Source organism: Camelus ferus, chromosome 6, assembly GCF_009834535.1.
Source record: "Camelus ferus isolate YT-003-E chromosome 6, BCGSAC_Cfer_1.0, whole genome shotgun sequence".
NCBI classification, from domain to species: domain Eukaryota; kingdom Metazoa; phylum Chordata; class Mammalia; order Artiodactyla; family Camelidae; genus Camelus; species Camelus ferus.
The window spans coordinates 1,964,443-1,980,340 of NC_045701.1; the positions used below are offsets into that span (position 1 = coordinate 1,964,443).

Genomic DNA, 15,898 nt, shown 5'->3' on the forward strand with positions numbered 1-15,898 from the left:
CATCTCAGGGGTCCCTTCAGTTTGAGGGCTGTGTGCGCGCTGACCCTGGTGCCACCATCCACCGCGGTCGGGCGTGAGCAAGGCAGGAGCGGAGGCTGCGACTGCACACCAGGCTTGGTTCTGCAACTGTCCCCAGCCTGGCTGGGGCTGGCACACCAGCCACGGAAGTGCCCTGTCCCTGTCCAACAACATCTCCTGTGGTGACATGGCCTCTGAGCAGCTGTGACCTGGCACCCGGGCCAAAGTGTGGTCCCTGGTGGACCAGCGGCATGGCTCCACCAAAGCTTGTTCAAAAGGCAGAACCTCAGGGCCAGCCCCAGCCCACTCCATCAGAATCTTCTTCTTTATAAAATCCCCTGGTGGTCCACACAGCTAGCAAGGGGGAACAGTGCCACTGGCTGTGACAACTGGGCAGCTCGAGTGGCAGCCCAGAGTAAGATGAGAGGCAGGGGGCTTCTGAGGAGACATGAGATTTCTGGTGACGTCTGGGATTAGGCAGGTGAGAAGGGTCTGTTCACACAGAATCCTTCATTTAACAAACATTTTATGAGCTCCTTCTCTGGGTGGCCCCGGGATACAGTGGTGAGGGCAAGAGATGTCACAGGGAAACAGGCCACAGAGTGGTCCCTGCTTCCACGGAGCTTCCGTGGGCAAGATCGACATAATAAAGCAATCAGGACAGCTACAAACTAGTTAGTTACAAACTAAGCACAGGGAGCCGCAAGAGCTTGTGACACTGGGGACCTTGCTTTGCCAAAGGGCAGGACAGGGCATCTCTGAAAAGGTGATGGTTGAGTGGAAAGTCTAAAGGATGAGGAAGAACTAAGCAGGCAAAGGGGTGTGGGAGGAGGCCATTCCAAGTAGCGGGCAGAGCACGTGCAAAGGCCCTGTGACGGGTAGAAGACTTGGTAAGGGGGAAGACCAGAATGAAGACCACAGTGACCAGAGGGGAGGGAGGCTGGGGTAGCAGGCAGGGGTGAGGCTGCAGGGTCTCAGAAACCATGATAAGAGGTCCTGCCTTTTTTCTAAAAGCCATAGGAAGCCTCTGAGATGTTTAAGCAGGCTGTGCGTGTGTGTGAGTGCATGCGTGCGTGTGTGTGTGAGAGAGACAGGCTCCACAATAGTTCTGGCCACGGGAACAGGCAGATTGTGGGTAGGGGTGCTGGAGAGTCAGAGTTGGGGGGACAGATGCTCATAAATAAAGAGGTGCCTGATGGCAGCACTGGTCTTTCTACAAGAAGGCCCATTCTAGGATCGTGGGCAGGACTTTTGCAACAGCCAGGTGGGGTTGGCGGAGAGGCGTGTGTAAGCTCCCCCTCCCTGCCCCTATATGAGTGCGGGCACCCATTTTCCTGAATAAACAGAATTTGTGGACACCCTGTGAGGGAGGGATGCCCTGGAAGCACCAACCAAAGAGAGAGAGAAACAAGGATCCAATCACAGTCTCCCAGCCACCGGCCTGGGGAGGGGGAAGGACAGACAGACAGAGGTCAGGGCTGGGCTTGGGCACAGGGATGGACGGGCAGCTGCTGACTGAGGGCAGCTCACAGGATGTAATTACCTCCCCACCGTGGGGCCCCAGACCGAGGAACCCCGACAGCCCCAAAACAGTAATTAGCAGGCAGAACGTTAGCAGAGAGAGGACGGCCTGGGACTCGCCCCTGAGATACAGAAGGAGAACGGCCAGATGTGGAGTCACGAGACCTGGGGTCAAGACGAGAGGTTTGGCTCTTCCGGCTGTGAGACACCGGGCACGTCCCCAGGTCTCTGGGACCCTCAGTTTTATTTACCTCATCAATAAAATTGGAACGTTCTCCCCTCATCTACCCCTGACCTCAGGCAGCTTGGTATCCGCTTGAAAGTCCTTTGTGAAGTACCCACCAAGGCGCATTATTATTCCACATCACAACGCCACTCTCCAAACCTGGTCCTGGATGATGGGGCGAGAGAAAGGGAGAGTGGGCAGGGACAAGTGGGGACAGAGAGGGACTCAGTGGTTCCCATTCTCTTGCAGAGCCACCGGGTGCCCATAAATAGGGAAGGGGCTGAGGGCACACTTTAGTGTTTGACAAAAGCCCAGAAGAGTCCAGCTGAACGTCGGGAGCTGCCTCCGTAGGGGGAGGCCCCGGAGAGAGGCTCGGGCCAGCGGTGAGGGAGGAGTGGGGCTGTAGGGGGGAGCCCCCTCCCCCTGCCTGGTTGATGGAAGAAAGTAGCTCTCTTGCTTAAAAAAAAATATAGTAACACAGGGCAAGAGGATGGGCAGTGATGGACAACACAAAAGAGAAGGCTCCCCGCTTCCATGGGGACAGTCAGCCCGAGAAACTGAGCAGGAGGCCAAGTCCTCCTCAGCCCGGCTCTGAGCCTGGGCCTTGGGGAGGGAAGGTGGGGGACAGGATGCTCTGAGCACTCCTGATGCGGAGGGGCGCTCACACACAGCCCTAACCTCCTAACCCCCGGGGTCCAGGACAGCCGAGCCAGAGACCCAGAATGGACTTGGGCTCCCACACCTGCCCGGGGACGTGCAAGGGGGCAAAGGGCAGGAAGGGGGCAGCAACGGGACACCTGGGACACATGAAGCTTGGACAGGCTGCGGTGAGTGAGCCAAGATCTGGGAGTGAGGTGACGTGGCCCTTGTGGGCTTTGGTAGCTGAGGGACGGGAAGGAGAATCAAGGAGGTGGGGAAGGAGGGCAGAAGGGAGAGACTTCAGGGTCTCGATTCCTTATCCAATCCTTTCTGTGTCCTGGCCACCTGAAGAATTATGGCAGAGAAAGCTCCAGGCAGAGAGGAAGGAGCAGGGAGAAAGGAGGAGAGTAAAGGAGAGGGATATGAGGAGGAGGGTAGAAGAGGGTGGGAGAGAGAGGGAGGGAAGGGGGAAGGGGAGGAGGGGAAGGAGAGGGGAAGGGGAGAGAGTATGGGGGAGGGTAGAAAAGGATGGGGGGAGAGGTGGTAGGTGATGGATAGTGGGAGGGAGGTGAAGGGGAGGTGGGGCAGGTAGAGGGAAGAAGGGGGAGGAGGAAGAGAAAGGGAGGGAAAGATGGGAAGGGGAAGGAGGGGTGAGAAAGGGAGGAGAGGGAGGGGAGGGGAGGGGAAAGAGGAGGGGGAGGAGGGAGAAAGGACTTGGGGGGATAGAGAGGAGAGGAGGGAGGTAGGGAGAGGCTAAGAAAGTCCTTCACTCAAATACAGCAAACTGAATGGATGCATTTCCCGCTGTCCCGCCCAAGACAGGAGAGAGCAGACAGAAGTGGGAAACAGATGCCGAACAAGAACTTAGCTGAGGGGAGTGAGCTGAAACGGAGGCCCAGTCAGAGGAAGCCACCAAAAGTGATTCCATTTGGGCCTCAGAACCCAGGGCAGACTCAAGAATTGGGGGCACCACGCATTTCTCAGGAGGAGGCTGAAAACAGGAGGATGGGTTGGAAGTCTACAGAAGAGGCAGGCAGGTCCCAGCTCCTTTCCCTGAGCACCCCCACCAGCAGGACCTCCCCTGAGGTCTGCTCCCTGCACGGGCTCTGGACGCTCTGGACGGGGCCACCAGCGCACAGCAGCTGGATGAAGGGCAGGCAAGGGCTTAGAAACAGGATTTTGTGAACGCTCCCCTGCTCACTGGGCCCCCAGACCACGACAGGCAGGCTCGTGCCCCCCCCCCCCGTCCTGTGGAGGAATTAGACAGCCCAGCCCATAAGAAAAGACCTGTAATAAACTCTTGGAAATAAAAAAGAATATAAAAATTCAAGGGAGGAGTTTTCCAAGGATGTCTTAAGTTTTTTAACTACTACATAAATGATTTTATTTTAAAAGCTGATTTAAAAATTAGATTCAAAACATTTTTAATTTGATTTAAAAATTTAATTTAAAAATTTTTTTTCAAAATTGAAGGTTGTACAATAATAAGGTACAGATCAATGGAACCTCGCAGAAGAGCCGAGAAATAGTCACATGTATTTGGACAACTGATTTTCGACGAAGATTCAAAGATAATTTAGTAGAGGAAGAACCGTCTTTTCAACAAATGGTGCGAGAACAACTGGAAATCCATACACAAGGAAATGAAATTCAATCTACACTTTGCACCTATGCAAAATTTAATAGAGCCTCAAACATAAGAGAATCTTTGTGACCTTGGGATGGGCAGAGATACCACATCAGAAGCAAATTCCATTATTTTTTAAAAAGTTGATAAATTGGATTTCATCAGCGCTTAAGCTTCTGGTCTTTGAAAGACCCTGTTAAGAGAATAAGAAAAACCAAGCCACAGACTGGGAGAAAAATACTCATAAAAAGCATATATCTGATAAAAGACCTATTTCCAGAATATATATAAAGAACTCTGAAAACTCACCATTAAGAAAACAATCCAACTATTAAAAAGTGGAACAGGTAAACGATTCGAACAGATACTGCACAAAAAGACAGAAAGATGGGAGACGAGCACATGGAAGGATGCTGGACATCACTCGTCATTCGAGAAGGGCAAACTACAACAATGAGACACCACTACGTCGTTACAGTTTGGCTACTATTTATAAGGCTGTGCCACGCGCTGGCAGGGATGCGGAGCGACTAAAAACCTCGTATGTTGCTGGTGGGAATGTAAAATGGCCCAACTTCTTTGGAAAACAGTTTGGAAGTCTCTTAAAAGTTCACAACACAAACCTACGATCCACCCGGTCCACTCCTGGGTGCCTCCCCAAGAGCAATGAAGGCATCTGTCTGTCCAGACAGAGACGCGTGTGTGAACGTTCAGCCCAGCTGTATCCGTGACGGCCCCACACTGGAGGTGACCCAGTGTGTGTCAGCAAGTGAACGGACGGCCCAACTCTGAAGCAGCCCATATGAAGGACAACTACGCAGCAACAGAAAAGGATGAACTGCCGATACACCTGACAGGGGTGAATCTAAAAATCAATCATGCTGAGTGAAGGAAGCCAGGCGTGATTCTGTCTGCGTGATAATACAGAGTAATTGAAAGGAAAGGAACAGAGCGATGTGCCCACAGTGACAGCAAGCAGATCAGTGGCGCCTGGGGCTGGGGCGTGTGGAGGGATGGGAGTAGGGGCTTAGCTGGGGGTGAAGGCCACGTCTGCTACCTGGATCGCAGTGGTGGTTTCACGGGTGTATACATATGTCAAAATGTATCAAGCTGTACATTTTAAATGAGTGCAATCTGTTGTATGTCAACTATACCGCAACTCAAAAAAGCGGGGGGCAAGGGCCTTGGGGACTCGGATAAACCTGGGTTCACGTACTGACTCTGTGGTCAGTAACTGGGTAAACATGATCAAATGGCATCACGTCTTGGGTCTTATAATTATTTTTCATCTGAAAGAAGTCCCTGCACTGGAGCGTTCAGAGGACTAAACGACATTCTACGCAGAAAGCCTTTAGCATATAGCTCGGACACGATAAATGGTACCAATCCATTGTCGTTATTGATGTAGGGCTGTTACTGCCCCCGTTACTATGACAACGCCTGGTAAAGCAAGGTATACAGTAGGCGCTCACACCACCAGGCCGCTCCTCTGCGCTAGCCACCTGGCCTCAGGTGGCCTGGTGCTTCTGATTCCCACAAGGCTTCTGTGCTCCTGGTCTCAGAGCAGCCCCACTGAGATGCAGCCGGGTGGTAAGGCAACAAGGCAGGCCTTGTAATGGTCCTGCCTCACTGGACACCGGTGCATCCAAGGGTCCGAGGGGCAAGGCTCCTCTCCTAGCATCATCACTCAGCAGTCTGCCCCCGGGCTGCAGCTCCAGGCCACCTCTCCTGGCTGCCCGGCCGGGCCCCGATGGCGATGGCGGGGAGGCAGGCATGTGACCTGCTCAGCAGTGCCCTGCAGAAGTCACTAGGTCCCTGCCCCTGCTTCTCGGCCACACTATTCCCAAACCCATGACAAAGAGGGCATCTTATTCATGGCCTTTTGTGCGCTGCTGACTACTCCTCTTGGTCTAGTCCATGCCGCCCGGAGCCAGCCTTTGTAGCGTTCCTTCTTTCTCCCTCCGTCCCACTCCAAATACACACCGACGCTCACCAAAGGAAGAACAGTGAACTGGGAGTCTGAGCTGCTGGATTTAATTTAATCGACGTGTCCGGTACACACCCTCCCCAGGCTTACAGGGCACCGGGCCCAGTTTAAATAAATCCAATAAATAAGTCTTAATTCTGAGCTGATGTTACCATAAACAGGCTCGGCTGCAGAAAAGGGTCTATTTTTGAGCCACCTCTCTCCCTGACCCAGCCCTTCCTCGTCGGGGCCCAAGACCAACTGCTGGGGCGAAGGGCACAGTCCCAGGAGCCCGCCTTTGGGCCTCCTCCCCATTTATGACTGAGATCCTGTCCCACACCCAGTGACTTCCTGATGAGAGACCCCCAAAAGCCTTTCTCCAGCAACCCTCTCAAGCTCCTCTGACAGAAGTTTTATTCCTTAAATATATTCTTCACCAGCCGAACCATTTCCTGTGGCAGGAAATTAGGTTTCCTCCCATTGGCTCCAAGTGGGACCCATAAAGTGTCCCAAAAATGGTGGTGGGAGTCGCAGCCAAGGATGTGGACATGCCAGAGTCCAGAGCTGATGGTGCGGTGGAGCCTGCCAGTGCTCTGGGCAGAGAGGCAGGGCTGGGGCCCACACGCCACTCACATCCCTGGGACCAGTGATCTGTGACCCACAGCTGTCCAGGGGCCAACGTGAAACACTGGTGGGTTTGGATATGGGGGTTGGAGAGAAGACTGGAGAGCACTGCAGAGCACGCAAGCTCCAGAAACACACTGAGATCTGTTCACAGCACAAACTACGTGCCGGGCACACTGCTACCACGTGAGAATGAAACATGGCACAACCCTAGTAAATCTTACCCTCACGGAGCTCGGAGAACTTAAGGGGCTCTCCCAAGGTCACGTAACTTGTACAAGAGCACAACCAGAACTCAAATCCAAACAGACTTACCGTATGATCTGGCAATCCCACTGCTGGGCATAAATCTAGAGAAAACTCTAATTCAAAAAGATACATGCACCCCAATGTTCACAACAGCACCTTTTACAATAGTCAAGACATGGAAACAACTTAAATGTCCATCGATAGATGACTGGATAAAGAAGATGTGGTATCTATCTACAATGGAATATTACTTGGCCATAAAAAAGAATAAAATCGTGCCGTTTGCAGCAACATGGATGGACCTAGAGATTATCATACTAAGTAAAGTCAGACAGAGAAAGACAAATATCATATGATATTGCTTATATGTGGAATCTAAAAAAAAAACGACACATGAACTGATTTACAAAACAGAAAGAGACCCACAGACATAGAAAACAAACTTATGGTTACCAAAGGGGGGAGTGGGGGGAGGGATAAATCAAGAGCTTGGGATTGGTAGATATGAACAACCATATACAGAATAAACAACAAGGTCCTACTGTAGAGCACAAGGAACTATATTCAGTACCTTGTAATAACCTATAATGAAAAAGAATATACGTATATATGTATAACTGAGTCACTATGCTGTACACCGGAGAGTAACACAACATGGTGAATAAACTATACTTCAATAATAAAAAGAAAAGACTTCAAACCCAGACCAGTGCTGAGAAATGGAGGATGAGAGGGCGGGGTAAACACTGCTACCCCATGTGCATCCCTACCAGGGAAACTGACCTCTTATCCATCATCAAACAGCTACCAAATCCCAGGTACCGTGCTGGTACTTGAGCTAAAGAAATGAACAAAAAGTAAATTTGTAAGCACTCAATTTCAGCTGAAACCTACTATACTTAAAACACACACACACAAAACTAAACTTTCTAGCTTCTTTCAGAGACAAGCTTTCTTTTTCGACTTGCTCACCGAGTAGTAATAGTTCCAGTGGTGCCACCTGGCTTTTGAGCGACAGTGTCTGTGCTGAGATCGCCCACTCCGTGTCCCCTTAAGACACAAGTATCAGAATGTGCCTTTAGCGGGGAGGGTACAGCTCAGTGGTAGAGCGCAGGCCTAGCATGCAGGAGGTCCTGGGTTCAATCCCCAGTTCCTCCATTAAAAGCTAAATAAATTTTAAGAAAACCTAATTATCTTCATCCTTAAAAAAAAAAAAAAGAGAGAGAGAGAGTCATCAGAATGTGCCTTTCTCTCTTCTATGCCCAGGAGAACTGTTTGATAGACGAGCAAATATAAAAGCCCAGAAAACACTCCTGCCAAGGGGGCCCCTGGATCTGGTGGGGTTCAACCAGGATCCCCTCCCTTCAGTAAAACACAGCCAGAACCAAAGCATCCTTTGCTCTGAGCAGAAGTACCGCCTGCGGGGGTCACGTGCTGAGTCTCAGGGCTGCAGGTGACAAACCACAAAGGCCTACCATTCACGGAACAAAGTGTCCTGGCCAGCTAAGCTCTGGCTAAGTGTCCGCCTGAAACCCCCTCTGGAGGACTACAGACAGCTGGGACCTGAGGACCATGAGAGCATCTTGTCCAATCTCTTCCTCCTGTGGTTAGGAAAACAGACTGACAGCACTTCAAGGTCACTCAGCAAACGATCGCAGAGCAAGAAGGTGGCCTTCCCAGCTGCTGTTCCACTGGAGCCAGGCCTCAGCGCCGGTGAAGTCTGGAGCACACATGTGAGCCCACACTCCCCCCTCGCTAAGCTGAGTACAGTACAACAGTCTTATCCTTATGGGACTGAACCTTAAGTTGCCCAAAGATCTCACTCTTCAGGGTGGGTGTTTTTTTAAAAATGGGACTGAGCAATGGGTGACGCTGGGTGAAGGATGTATATATTAAATCCTGTCCCATCACCACAACTTCCTGAGGTTTGAAGTTATATTAAAATGAACAGTACCAAACAAAAAGGAATTGAGCTGTACGTGAAATACACTATTCCCCCGACCCTTTCAAAGTTTTCTTTGTTTGCTGGAGTTTAAACAGAAAGTGACATTTCCAACATCAGCCTGTTCTTGTCATTTGGTGCCACAAAGCAGGAGTCTGGGGTGGGGGTGGGGGGTTCCGGATAACTGGGGTTTCGTTGTAAGCTCCCCCACAGTGACCTCATGCTCTTGTCCAGTTTCTTAAGTGTCCTCAGCAAGTTCTGTAAGTGTGCTAAGCACGTTTTTTAATGTTCCAGTTTAGACTGGCCTGTGAGGAGCTGAAAACAGGATTTCACAACCCTTGATACCAGTCACTGAACCACTGAACCAAGAACAGCTCAGTTCCCATCTGAACTTGCAAACGGATTACGTCCGGGCACGTCCGGCTGCCAACCCGGGGGAACACGGATGAAGTGGCAGGTGAAGCCCCCGGTGCTGTGCTCCGGAGCAGTAGCTGGCCCACGCTCCCCGCCACTGCATAAGGTCTCCCCTTCCCCTGAGCTTTCCAGAGCAGTCGGCTCAGGTCCATGACAAGTGCTCCAAGCAGGTGGGGCCCGAGTGTGAGCCCCAGAGGTCACCGGCGCTGCCTGGGCAGATCCCCAAAAGAAGAATCCAAAGATCGCCCCACCCTGCCCTCCAAAGGGAGATGGATCCCTCGGGAAACAGGCCTTCTGGACCCCGGGGCTCCCCACCTCCCAAGGGGCCAGGGACGTGCACAGAGCACGTACCTTCTAGAAAAGAAGGGGGCTGATCTGGAGGAAGTTCAGCTTAATATGATCATCTGTAAATCACATGTACACCAAGAATCTTTCAACATCGAGCTATGAGTAAGGGAAGCCCCCCCGCCCCATTTCTCACCCTCAGCTTCCCTGACATCTGGGGACAGATAATCCTGCTTTGGGGTGGGGGGAGAGAGGAGGTGCTGTCTGTGCATCGCAGGGCGTTCAGCAGCATCCCTGGTCTGAATCCGCTGGATGCCAGTAACACCCCCCCCCTCCACCTGCGACAGCCAAAGCTGTCTCCAGATGCTGCCCAAGGTCCTCTAGGAGGCAAAGTCACTGCCCTAGGCCCCCTGGGAACCCGTGGGCTAAGGAAATGCTCGGGGCGTGGGAACAGGTCAGGGGAAACGGAAGCCACCGACACCCCGGGGCAGGTGTTCACCCGGCACTTCTCACTCATCTCGCTGGATACAGGGATACCGTGTGGCGGGTATCCTCGCCTTCAGTTTCGAGGTGAAAGGCTCACGTGATGTTGAGCGACTTGCCCAAAGTTGCCCAGAACAAGTCGCAAGCGGCACCCTGGCCTGAACCTGGATGCTACACCCCCAGCCCAGCTCCGGTGGCTGCAAAGCGCAGTGGGCACTCTGTCAGCACCAGAGCTTCTCCTTGGGCTCCGGGAGGCTTTGGTCCTGGTACCCTCCCTCCCCACCCCCACCCATGCAAAGAAGGCAGTTACATCTTGAGGAGGAAGAGGGCGACAAGGAAGAGGAACAGGAGGAAAGGGAATGATCCATCTGAAATCTTTCTGCTTCACAGCTTTGGTTTTCGGAAACTTGTTCTTTCTCCAAGCACCAACTTGACGAGGATTGCTTTTTCTCGAGTGTCAGCAGGACCACAGAGGTTTCCCGTCCAAAACGGAAGATGCTACAGAGGTCTGGGTTGGTCTCTGGTTACGGGGACAAGGGGGAAGAGCAGTTGCCAGGCTTCACAGAACTTTCTGGATGGCCATCTCGCTCCGCCAGTGAACGGCAGAATGGCATTAAGCCTGCGGATCATGTATTTATTTTTAAAGAGATCACTCACAGCACGTTCAGGATACACACAGCCCTTGTTAATGTTCTGATGGGCTTAAGGCAAAAAGCACGCTTCAGCCCAGCATTTTTCTTTTTTTTTTTTTTTTTACAACCCCCACCCCTAAAGCTCACCTCATAAAATATAGGAGACTTTGAAATGGAGCCATGAATCCAGGTGTGTTTAGGTACCTCTGCTCATTCTGCAGGGGTGGGGGGGGATCCTGGCCCCCTACGGCCCGCTCCGCAGCAGGGCTGTTCACACGGCCAACACTTAGAGGCTCTCTGTCTCCCAACTGCTTCGGGGAAACGGATTAATTTGTGTATTTTCAGTTTGGGGAAAAAGGAAACAAAATGTCAGGCTGAAGCCCAGAGGACAGAAGCCTGCAGGAAGGAAGGATTCCTTCTCAGACAACCTGACACTCCACAAGCAGTGAGGGAAAGATATTCACTAGCTACAAACGTCTAACTTGGGAGGAGGGAAAAGTTAAAAGAGAAAAGAAGGGCTTTAGGAGACTCTTAGATAATTATCTCGGCTTTAGACTCCTTTTTTTTTTTTCCTGCCGAAGAGAAAACTGGGGCTTGAAATACAGCTCTCAGCCTTCCACTAATAAACGCTTTCAGACTGAGAAATGTCTTTGATCTCCTAAAAAATAAAAAGGCAGGGCTCTGAAAAGTCACCTCCCCTGACAACTGCTATTTCTTGTCTTATCTGCCAGTGAACTTCAATATTAGCTCACTTCACTAAACAAACAATTCTGATTACAGGACTCTTAGTCATTCTGTTTTTCACTTTCCTTCACACAGCAGAAACCATTAAGGTCTGAGTTATCCTCTCCGGGGCTGTCTTTTCCCAGACCCAGTTCCCAGCCTCCCCCCTCCTGCCCCATCAGGTTTGCATGAATTGAGCCCCGTGAATCAGTGAATCACTTCCTGTGGGCAGACTGCACGTTTGGAGATGGGATTTTCCTGTCTTCTTTTTTGGGGGAGAAGCTTCTCATAGACCTTTGGGGTTCGACTAGTGGAACCGGGCGATGACGATGACAATGACAGGATGCCCTTTTGTCAAAACAAATCAAAGTTTCTGAAAGACTTCGAGAACATGTCAGACGGGCATTCGTGACTAGCGGAGCTGGGGGGGTGGGGGGTGAAGAGGGCAAATCAGGAGGTTTGGTGTTAACTGCTCGGTTTTGACTTCCTTAATTATGAGTCACCGGCCAGAGAGATAAAACCATGTCACAAGCTACAGAGCATGTAAAGGGTAAACCGGGCCACTTCTGTGACACTCAAACTGAGAGGCAGAGCTTCTGGGAGCGCTCACTCAAGCTCCAAGTTTACAACCGGCCCTAGTGAAATACCATACAACACGAGATGGGGAAGGACCATTCCCGCATTTCAGTCTTATCCACATGTACCACTCTCCTCCTATTTTTAAAGAGCCCCACCCCCCACCCCCAAAGCCTTTAGCATCCTCAAACCTTTCAGGGCAGCCACTGGGGGCGGGAGAAGGGGTGGGGGGAGCTGGAAGCAAGGGAGGGGTAGGAAATGACACATTTCTAGAAAAAGTTAGTTTAAAGACCATGAAGTTCAGTCGCTACCTTTGCAAGCAGAAAACACAGCACTTGCTTGACACCGATCTCTAACATCCCACAAACACTCTGCTTCTTTCTGGACCGATGCTTTACACGCTTACATAAGCCGTTTCCACCTAACGGGGAACAAAGACTGGGTGTCCTGTGTATTCTGGGCATCGCGATCCTGGGGACAGTCAAGCAGCCAATTAGCATTCCTTTCGGTCTAAGAGGACAGACTTCTTATTGTATCTAAACAAAAGGTTCTGGTTCATTGGGGGCAATTTCCCCTAAGACAGCAAAGAACCCCTATGGGCAGGAAGGCAGGGATTCCAAACAAGCAAGGAGGGAGGACCTCAGGCGGCACTTACGACGCCAGGGTGCCGAGAGCCTGCTGCTTCAGCTGGCCGCATCCGCTAAATGGCTCTGGGCGCAAAGCTGCATCCCAAAGCAGCTCCGCTCAGGAGCAGGGGAAGGCTTCCCGGTGAAGCCCCCTCTCCTGGGCTCCAGACACTTGCAACTCTTTCCCATCCCCGGGGCACCCAGTCTCAGCCAAGTACCCACAGAACAGCCGCCCACCCACCGCCTCATCAGACCCCCACTTCCCAAATAGCACACAGGCCTGTTTGACAGGTATGGAAATTCAAGATGCTTAACTGGCTCAAGCAGCAGGGGTAACATGTTGCAGCCACAGCACCGGAGCACGGGGCTTCTGCGTCTCCAAGCCAGAGACCTCTGGCCAGCGGCGGCATGCTGAGGTGGTATGGGGGTCCCGAGGCTCTCTTGAGACCTATGACAGGCCCAATGATGCCTGTAACTCCAAAATCATCCCGTTATGTGGCTCATTGTGCAGAAGGACCTCTCTCCATCCTCCTCTCCTCAAACTCTTCGAGTCCAACAGTCGCCAAACTCATCACCACTCAGCACCGATGGCCGGGTACGATCAAGTAGCTTCCGTGTGTTTCTGGCTTCCCTTTCCAGCTAAGACAGGTGCTCCTTGAGGGCAAGAAGACCCAGCTTAACCTCCTCTGTACCCTGGAGGGAGCATGAGGTACACTGCAACAGGCCATTTGTTCACAAGCAGGTCACGATAATGCAATTATTCCTCTGTGCATCAACAGTCAGAAGATGTGGGCAACAAATAAAAACCTCAGGCTGCACCCCAGCCTTCCGAACCCAATCAAGACACGAAGCCTTGTAGTAAAGGGACCCACAGATTTACATTACTGCCAGAAACCCAATACCAGAAATGTTCTCGAAGCAATCAGCTGGTATTGAGGTGCAATTAAACACAGCAGGGGAATGACAACCACAGGTGCCAGTTAGTTATGCTAAAGCAGCCGGTGGGGACGTGCAGGGAGCAAAAAGGCTTCTGAATGAGGAAGTTCTCCTACTTCACTTGTCACGCCAGAGACAAAGTCATCTGTGGCTAAGGTTGTAGGCAGACGGTGGATGGGAGGCTTTCCGATAAATCTGCTCAGCAAACATTTGTTGAATGGAGATTTTATCAGCGTTGGATTTACCAGAAGAGAAAGCACGCAGACATCTGGGGCCATGCTGGGGAGTGGATGGGAGTGTTTGTGGTCCTCACGCCAGCTGTGCTGCCGAATGGTGAGGGGTCTCCCGGTACGGGTCATCCCCTCTGTAAAAGGATGGGCTCAACCGATCTCGCCTTCTAGAGCTGACATTCCACATGCCTGAGAAATACACTAACTTGCCGTGAGAAGGAGCTTAAAAGTGGCTGAGTTTACACCTTCCGGTTCCTTTACTGCCTTGAGGCACGGAGGGCCTTGGAGGAAATAAACCAGAATCATCAATAGCACGAGAGCAAATAGCTGATCAGGAAGGGGGATGAGCAACTTGTAAACGAAACAACACACAGAAAGGGTAAGAGAGAAAATTTCAAGACTTTCACGCTTTCTGCAGGTTAGACGCAAACAAAGCCCCAAAAGCCTAAACGTAACAGTGGTCTCAGCAGAAGAGAGGCGGTCACAGCCGTGATGTGATAGGAAAGAATTAAGCGGGCATCAAACAACTTCCTGAGAGAGAAGGTGGCTTCATACCAGCAAGGTGAGGGAGGCTGCAGAATTTCTGCCCTCAAAGGTCAGAGGTCAGGAAGCGGGTGTGATGGTTCACAGAGATCCTCCCCTCCACGGCTGGCTTCAGCTGGATTGGCCCAGGGAACTCAGATGACCTCATGTGGTTTGTTTCAGGCTCAGGAGCCAGAGGACTTCGGAGCTGGGGGTTGGGGTGAGGCTCCAAAGATCAGCCATCTCACCATCACCCCCTTGTTCTCCCCAGACAGGAGGAAACCGAGGCCAAGCAGAGACAGCATCTCCCCAAGGATCCCTGTGCTTTTTTTGCTACTCCAGGAATCCACGATCCCCAAACTACCTGTGGCCTAAAGTGGAAAGCTTGTAGGTAACGAGGATGCTAACCCCACAACAGAGGGCAGGGCTCCCCTCCGGAGCAGGAAGACCAGGGAGTCTCTGTGAAGGTGGACTGTCTTCTGGCGCTTTCCACCCTCCACACAGGCAGCAGTCAGGCCCCAGCACCGTTCCTGTCTTTCAAGGAGGCCAGGCCCACCTCCCGGGCTCTGTAAACAGCTCTGCTCTCTCCTTCCTCCTCGGCCAGAGCACACAACACCCCCTGCCACTGGGGCCTGGACTGTTTGGTAACAATGGAGGGAACATTAAACAAGGGCTGAAGACGGGAAGTGAATCACTGGATTCTCAAACAGGCTCCTTGGAAGGAGCAGGGCGGCGGGAGGGGCCGCAGGAGGCCGGGGCCACTTGGGGGGCCTGGCGGGGGTGGGGGGAGGCTTCCCGGATGTTCTCGGTCTTGCCCCACAATAGTTGCCCTGCAGTTCTGTCTGGCTTCCTGCGCCCCAGGCCAGATCAACTTTCCTGAGTCACCCCGGCCACTTGCTTCTCCAGGTATCTGGGTTGCTCTCTGCTCTCTGCATCAGATGGAAGGAAGGATGCAGAAGGGGCACCATTTCTCCACAAACTGACCCCATTTCATCTCCACGCCCCTTAAAAAGCCTGAACATGACACCAGGAGGCCCCTGGTCTTCTCTCCCCCTCCAGCCCCCAAGCCGCTCACCAGCTCAGGGCATCAGTTGCTTACACAGATGTTCATAAACACACACACAACACAGGGGACAGTGGCGGGGCATGACCTGAGACTGCATCTAAGTGTCTGAGGGAAACGCTCTCCCCTGCCCCCCCTACCCCGTCTGTACTGACTCCCACTCAGCCCTGGTGCCACAGCACGGCCACCTCCAGGGATCAGTTGCTTCCTATAAGCAAGCTCTTCGCTAAGCACTTTCTGTTTATATACTTTAATCCTACTGGACAGAGCCCCATCAAAAGAAAACAGCAAAAGTTCAGAGAGGTTAAGATTCTTCCACAAGGTCACACAGCGAGCAGGAGAGCAGGGTTAATCTCTGAACTCCAAACACAAAAGTCCAGGGTTTTCTGAGCCGGTCAGGCTGGTGCCCTGCACACCCACTTGCCTTGAAGGAGACCTGGTGGGAACAAGATGAGACTGGGAACTGGGACCTAGCTTCCTCTGGCTCCTCGCTTTGCCACCCGGGTGACCTTAGGCAAGGTGTCCCACCTCCCAGGGCTGGTTTTCTCACCAGGAAAAAGGGGGCTGTCCAGGAAGACTGTCAGGGGGTCCTTGTG

General features: G+C 52.1%; 1 protein-coding gene across 1 annotated transcript in view; it reads right to left on the reverse strand.

The window, feature by feature from the left end:
• Positions 1 to 15,898, reverse strand: part of SMAD3 (SMAD family member 3) — a 110,395-nt gene that overhangs the window by 23,475 nt on the left and 71,022 nt on the right. The gene's annotated exons all lie outside the window — the stretch shown is intronic.